General features: G+C 41.5%; 1 pseudogene; it reads right to left on the bottom strand.

The window, feature by feature from the left end:
- Window positions 1-952: 952 nt before the first annotated feature.
- Window positions 953-2077, bottom strand: LOC116635255 (annotated as a pseudogene).
- Between the last annotated feature and the right edge of the window lie 6144 nt (window positions 2078-8221).

Here is an 8221-nt window from a genome sequence, read left to right as displayed (position 1 = left end):
AGGGTCATGGGCCCAGATAATGACTCTACACTCTTTAAAAAGCTTTTGAGTTTCCTCCCGTAGTTGTAGGAAATTCTGTAACATTGGTCCTATCCTTCAGTCTTTGACCAAGGACTGAGGATACCTCAGCATTGTTTGTCAGCAACCTTAGGTAGTTTTATTTTAAAAGGTAACCGTCTTGGGGCGCCTCGGTAGCTCAGTTGGTTAAGTGCCGACTCTTGATTTCAGCTCGGTTCATGACCCACATGGGTCTCCTCGCTCAATGGGGAGTCTGCTTGAGCTTCTCTCTCCCTCTTCCTACATCCTTCCCTCTCTGTGCTCACTCACACACACACTCTCTCTCTCTAAAATAAATAAATAAAATCTTAAAATCCAAGAACTGTCTAATAGTCTCTTCGGGGGGAAAGGCAGTTCAGACAGAGAATTTGGTAAAATGTGAGCACTCAGGTGAAAAGAGACTGCAGGGAAGTGGTATCACTCAGTCCTATTGTCTTGTGTTTTAGGTATCTCTTGCATCTTTAATTTTTCATTAGCCTTTTGTAATGAGTCTCTTAGTAAAGCTATTTTGGAATCTTGAAGCCTTTTGGAAGTTTCTGCATACCAGTTAAAGTAGGTATCCTATTTTTGTTTATTCAACTTGGAATACCTTGAGCATTTCTCAAGTGCATTTCTTAAATGAGCAATCTTGCTTAATTGGAATGTTGCTCATAATGGCCTTTGTAATACTACATGACTTTTAGTAAAATTTGCCATTTTGCCACGTATCTGCAGCTTCCAGGATTATAGTTCTTTTGTTGTTGTTGTTTTCTTGTTTGCTTTATTTTTGAGAGGGAAGTTTTTTTTATTAATTGAAGTTAAATTTATAAACTTTTTGTCATTAAGTTAAAGATGCAGAGCAAGAAGTTCTGTTTGATGGAGCAGGAGAGCCATGGGATGATAAAGTGAAGTCAGTTCATGTCCTATCCTCCTTGGTACCCAAATCTCCAGTGAGGTTACAGAGCCATATCTGTTTCATGCTCCAAGAATCCGCTCGGAAGAATCTGTATACTGCCAGTTCCTCCAGCTCCCCTCCGATGGTCTGGGACTCATTCTTCAGCACCCCAATGCTCCCAGAGACCAGCTCCAACAGCTCATCCCTCTGTTCCAGATAGCCTGCTGCTCCTCGATGAAATAGGAGTTGGCTAACTGGACCTCGTGGTCCAGGCGTCCTTATTTCTCTGTCATCCGGCACTCCAGCTCTGACCACCACTGTCCCCTAGAACTGCCTGTCTAGTTTTTCGTTCAGTGAATGCCCGCACAGATGAAGCTGACATCTGATCCTTCATGTCCCTGACAACTTGCCGAGTACTTGGGACAAAGGTTTTTCTTATACTTAATTCAGTCGTATCGAGGTTGAATTTTCTAGCATTTGCTTCAACTATGCTGATGATCTCGTCAAGGTCCTCTAGATCCCAATCTATTTATTTATTTATTTAAATTAACATATGATGTATTATTTGTTTCAGGGGTACAGGTCTGTGATTCATCAGTCTTACACAATACACAGCACTCCCCACAACACATACCCTCCCCAATGTCCATCACCCAACCACCCCATCCCTCCCACCCCCCATCACTCCAGCAACCCTCAGTTTGTTTCCTGAGATTAAGAGTCTCTTATGGTTTGTCTCCCTCTCTGGTTTCTTCTTGTTTCATTTTTCCCTCCCTTTCCCCATGATCCTCTGCCTTGTTTCTCAAATTCCACATATCAGTGAGATCATATGATAATTGTCTGTCTCTGATTGACTTATTTCACTTAGCATAATATCCTCTAGTTCCATCCACATCGTTGCAAATGGCAAGATTTCATTTTTATTGATGCCTGCATAATATTCCATTGTATATATATACCACTAGATCCCATTCTATACTCCCAGAGGTTGTTTCTCAGCTCATTGGTGGTCCAGTCGATTTCTTCCCTCCTTGCTAAGGAGGGGTCCTGGAGGAGCTCTGTCCATCTCTGAAATAATCCCTGGGTGGTGTTGACTGCTTTCTGTACCTCACCTTTCACCACAAAGAAGTGGTCCTCCACAGACATGGCCTCCCAGCCCCAGGCTGCCTCATGGCTACTCTCCTCACAGGGCACCTGCACCCTCCCAGCCTCCCTCTGCTGACCCCATGGGCCTACCACAGCCAGGGCCGCTTCCTTATCCTGGGGAACCCAGAGCAGCTGGTGTACATGGAACCGCTGTGGGTCCAGCACTCGATCACTCTGCAGACCGAATCCCAGACTCTGACGCCGGCCCCCTTGCCCGCCTCTTCCCCTGCCAGGACTATAGTTCTTAAGCATAAAAGAAGCACAAGTGATAGAAGATGGCACGCTCAACTCTTCAGATAGAAAGAATCCCATTTAAACAAATTTTATTCACCCGAGGCCTTCTGCTGGACCTGGTCCAGTTCTTAAACTGGATGCAGACCTACTCCAGCCATAACCACAAATAATTCCTAGCATGGCAACGGTTGGAATTTTCCACTCAGAAACCTGGGAATTGAGATCCAAAGGACTAGAAGCTTGGTTCCAGGCAGAACTGTCTGGCAGCTCACTTGGCTCTGGGAAGAATCCTCTGCCAGCTCAATCTGACCTGCCCTGTAAAGGAAAGCCAATTGGATTGGGAGCTCGGTGCAGAGGGCAGAGCTCAGAACTGAGAGGAACTTACCTATGACCCTCAGAAATGGCAAGAAAAATAGTGAACTCAAAGGCGTTGAGGGGTACCATGCCTGTGTTTCTCACTGACCCCCAAACGCCGCCAGAAGACCGCCTCAGATCTTGTCACTGTATCAAATCTGTTGAAGAACAAAAATTCGGTGTCACTTGGAGTTTGAGTTGCTGCATGAGGGTGTCAAAGACAATAACCAACCACAAACTGAGAGGGCAGAAATCCAGAAATGCATTGCATATAGCCAGCCAAAAAAGCTTTAAGACTAAAGACAAAACAAAACCAATTACCACTACTCCTAAGAAGATAAACTTTGTGAATGATGAAATGTTGATAAAGCTTTTGTAGATACACAAAAGGAACTTGCACATTTCTCAACAGCTGATTCCTCAGCAGAGTCATGAAAATGTTGATGAAGCAATTAATGGCTCAGTTGTGATACACTGGTGATACATCAAATATTTCAAAAAGACCAATAAATTAAATGTTTTATATAGTTTTATTTTTAAAAATCTTGTTAATATACAGGCTTTGGCACATTTAAAAAAAAGATTTATTTATTTATTTTAGAGAGAGAGAGAGAGAGAGAGGAGAGAGGGGCAGAGGGAGAGGGAAAGGAAAGAGAATCTCAAGCAGACTCCCCAGTGAGCTTGGAGCCCAATGCGGCGCTTGATTCCCATGACCCTGAGATCATGACCCGAGGTGAAATCAAGAGTCAGAAGCTTAACTGACTGAGCCACCCAGATGCCCTGGCATTGGTACATTTTTAAAACTAACTACAAACACAGACCTTTCTTATAATCTAGGAAAGTGGAATGTCAGAAGTCATTAAAATGTAATAAACTTAAAGCATTAAAACAGAAGGCACTTCACAAAATCTGTTCACTGTAACAGCTGATATATCCTCATTTACATCCCTCACTTTATAAGTGGAGTGAATGTGTGTCTGGATCGGAGGACCCACAAATATGGACAGTTTCACGGAAGTAAAAAAATGTAAGACAAATGAATAATGAGCCCTTGGCCAATTTTTTTTTGGTTTTTGATGACCTTAAGTCTACTTTAACTTTTCTCTCATTAAGAGGAAAAAAACAGAAGGATTCAGAATTGGAAGAAAAGGTGAAATCCCAGAATGTAATTACTTGTAGGTGGGGGGATTGGTGGGTATTAAATCACTTTTTCCCCTGGGAAAAAAAAAAAACAAAAATTCAGCTGAGTTACATTGAGACCTGATTGACTTACCCAACAATCCCTGAACAGGGCAGCATCCTACCTAATAAATAGACAGGCTCTCTCCAAGGAGCTCTACAAAATGGAAGGCTTTTATAGGAAGGAGGGCAGAACAAGGAGGTTATTAGCAAAAGAAAAAAAAAGGATTATTTTAGGCATGGTTACCTTCCCTTGGGGGGGAAGGCTGGGGTCTTATCAGGCAGATGACCTTACTAATGCTGACCAGGAAATGCCAGACTGATTGGTTTAAAATTCCACTCCTGGGACAGGTTGAAACTATAATTAAGTCTTGGTTTGCTATCCTGGGGGCAAATGACTCCACCTTGGGCCTATTATTTCTTTTGTCTTTTAACAGTTATAAGAGTGATAAATGCACAAGGTAGACATTCAAATCTAAGGAAAGGTATGCAACCAGGAGTAATTAAAAGTAAACCTCCCTCCTAGAATTTCCCTTCCTTGCTCTCCTGAGATGGATTCATTATTTCTTGCCCCTTTCTTCCTTTGTTTATGCCCTTATTTTGTTGTGATACATCCCACTACTATGAAATGTGTGTTTATGCTACCCTCAAGTTGTATTGGTAATTGAGCTGGGTCTAGAATTCTAGAATTTTTAAGGCTTGGTGTTTGGCTTCTAGCCCTCAGGGTTGCTGATGATGGTCTGATACTCCTTTCTTTGCAGGTGACATTTACTGCTGTTACAGTATATAGTTTCACACCAGAAGCTTTTTAGATTGCATCTGGATGCCTAGTTCTGAGACCTGACCATCTGTGTCTAGTTGTGGGTCTTTTTAAATTTAGTCTATGCAGCCTTTCTTTGGAGGGTCTTTCCAACTGAAGATTGTATCTCCAGCCACCTTCACGAATTATCCTAGCCCTTCATATCAACCATGAATAGTCAATGACTAACCACCAGACATCTCTGCAAAATCAACAGCAAAATTGATGAAGGACCAAGATGAACAAACAGAAAAAAACAGATATAATTCAGGGAACCGAAAGTTTTAAAGTGCTGACTGGTCTCTTAAGTTCGTGACTACCAAAACCTCAAGGGGCCCAGCATGCTATTCAGTAACTGTCCTTTTCCTTATTCTACTCACTCCCCTCCTCCCCTAGACAATGATTTTATATTTTTATCTCTCTTTTCAGACTTCCAGTGTGGCCTCCCCCATCCTCATCTGCAGCTGACTACCTTGATTTCCCTGAGAATTAGAAGAGTCAGAAGAGAATTCCCATGAGCTCCCAACATCGGATCTACCCAACTACTTGATCCTCTATCTTCCTCTTACTATGAAGTCATCATCCCTGCTCTTAGATCAGCCCAGCTCCTTCCCCTGTGCCCTGGATCCCATTCCTTCTCTCCATCCTAGGGACACAGCTTCACCACTGCCTCCCCTCTATCCTGCGTCATTTCCCCCTCTCTACTGTATCATTCCCCCCTCTCTACTGTATCATTCCCATCAGCATGCAAACAGGCAGGTATTTCCACACCTTAAAACACAACAAATAATCCTCTACTTCCCCCTCCAGGTACTGCCTTTCTCTCCTCTGCCCTTTGCAGGTGAACTTGAAAAACTTGTCTAAGCTAGTTGCCTCTGATTCTTCATCTCCCATTCTGTCTTTTTTTTTTTTCTTTAAGATTATTTATTTATTTATTTATTTGACAGAGAGAGACAGCAAGAGAGGGAACACAAGCGGGGGGTGGGGGGGGGAGGGAGAAGCAGGCTTCCTGCCAAGCAGGGAGTCCGATGCGGGGCTTGATCCCAGGACCCTGGGATCATGACCTGAGCCGAAGGCAGATGCTTAACGACTGAGCCACCCAGGCGCCCCCATCTCCCATTCTGTCTCAATCAAAGATTTTGCTCTCACTGTTCTGTCAAAATAAATCTTGTCAAGTTCAACAATGATCTCCTTATAACTAAATCTAATGTTCGATTCTCAGGTCCCATCTTATATTTGGACGCAGGCAATCACTCCTTCTTTGAACACTGTCATCACTTGGCTTCAAGGACTCGCATTCTCCTGGTTGATCTCTGACCTCACCAGCAGTTCCTCCTCACTCTCCATAGCTCATTCACCCTCCAATGTCTACCCTCTTAATCTTGGAGTCTCCAGACTAAGTTTTCGAACTCTTATTTACACTCTCCATGAACTTCTTCTTGAAGACCATCTATATCCAGTATCTACAGCCCTAACTTCTCTCCCCTGATCTCGACTCATGCATTTAACTGCCTATTTAATATCTCTTTTTGGATGTCAAATAGATACCTCATGCTCAGCAAGTCCAACATTGAGCTCCCCATCTCATCATCCCTCTTCCCAAATGGTTCCTCCCAAATTCCTCCTTCCTGTCACAGAAAACAGTGATCAGCTTTCCTAGTACTCTACCTAAGAACGTGAGAATCCTCTATTTTCCTCACATGACACATCTCATACATTATATATTATATAATATAGCCATTTTATATCCAGAATATGACATCTAATAATCACCTCCACCTGGGCCATACTACAATCATTTCTCACCTGGACTTCTAGAATAATATCCTAACTAGAATAACCACTTCTTTCCAGTTTGCCTGGTACTTTCTTGATTTTCTCACTGCAAGTTCAGTCTCAGGAAACCCCCTCAGCCCCAGAGCAAACCAGGATAATTTTTCATCCTACTTCTACCTGGGTTCTGCTTCTTCCATGGCCTCCCTACAGTCTATTCTCAGCGGGGATAAGCTGATTCTTTTGAAAAGCAAATTTTATCATGTCACTTCTCTGCTCAAAACCCTTCAGTAGCTCCCCATGCCACTCAGAGAGAAAGCTGCTGCTTTCAGTGACCTCTGAGACGTCAGGATCCACAGGCTTGAAAGCAAAGATGGAGAGTTCCATTTTGATCAGGTCGGTATGGAAGTACTTGTGGCATATGCAATTGGCAGCGTCCAGAAATGGAGGGAAAATTGAGAACATAATCTGTTTGTAAAACAAGAGCAGATGGTTATGGAAAAAGTTGTAAGTAAGAATTCTAGAAAATTAAAAATATTTGTTAAATTGAAAAAATATAATAGGATTGAGAGACAAAATTACATAATCTATATTTGGGGATACTAATGATAAATAAATGTCATATACATGTAGTTTGCTTATATAGTATTTCAAATCCAAAATATAAAAGCTGTATAAATATATGTCTTTGTAACACGATGCCCTAAACTCCCAGAATCTTCAGTGTGCCTCTTCCCAAACCAAGGACATATGACCCCCCAAATCAGGACATCAGAAGTCAGCATTGGTATAACACTGACATCCTATCCAAGGACCATTCAAATTTCCCCAACTATTCAACAACGTCTCTCTCCTGTTTGGTTCATGCTTTTCACTTAATAATCACATGTCTTTTGTCTCCTTCAATCTAGAACAATTCTTTAGCCTCCCCTTGTCCTTACAACCTTAAAAGTTTTAAAGAGTACAGACCTTTCATTCTGCAGGATGTTGCTTGGTGTGGTTTCCTCAGGACAGGACTCAGACATGCATTCTTGGGAGGAGTATACAGAAGTGATGCTGTTCTCTTCCCAATTCATCATATCGGGAAACTCCTGATACTGACTTGTTCGACCACTGGTGATGTTAATCTTGATTGCTTGGTATATTTGATGTCTGCTAGGTTTGTCCACATTACATTATCATTTTTCTCTTTGTAATTGGTAAGTATGTTGTGAAAAGATACTCTCAAACTATGGCAATATCCTCATCCCACTAAACCTACATTCATTTGACTTAGTATCCATTGATGATTCTTGTCTGAATTAATCACCATTGTGCTGGTTGTTTGTTCTTCTTTCTAATTCATGATTTTATTTATTTAGGTCCTTTCTCTTTTCTTTTTGATAAGTCTGCATAAGGGTTTATCAATTTTATTAATTTTTTCAGAGAACCAGCTCCTGGTTTCATTGATCTGTTCTATTGTTTTTTAGTTTCTGTATCATTTATTTCTGCTCTAATCTTTATTATTTCTGTCCTTCTGCTGGCTTTAGGCTTCGTTTGTTCTTTTTCTAGCTTGTTTAGGTATAAGACTAGGTTGTTTATTTGAGATTTTTCTTGTTACTTGAGGTAGGCTTGTATTATTATATACCAGCCTCTTAGGAATGCTTTTGCTGCATTCCCAAAGGTTTTGGACTGTTGTGTTTTCATTTTCATTTGTTTCCATGTATTCTTTTTTAAATTTCTTCTTTGATCCTGGTTGACCCATTCATTGTTTAGTAGTGTATTGTTTAATCTCCATGTATTTGTGGTCTTTCCAGACTTTTTCT

This window comes from Phoca vitulina, unplaced genomic scaffold (genome assembly GCF_004348235.1).
Source record: "Phoca vitulina isolate PV1807 unplaced genomic scaffold, GSC_HSeal_1.0 scaffold10, whole genome shotgun sequence".
NCBI classification, from domain to species: domain Eukaryota; kingdom Metazoa; phylum Chordata; class Mammalia; order Carnivora; family Phocidae; genus Phoca; species Phoca vitulina.
The sequence above is the reverse complement of the archived record's forward strand: the minus strand, read 5'-3'. Positions and strand labels throughout refer to the sequence as shown.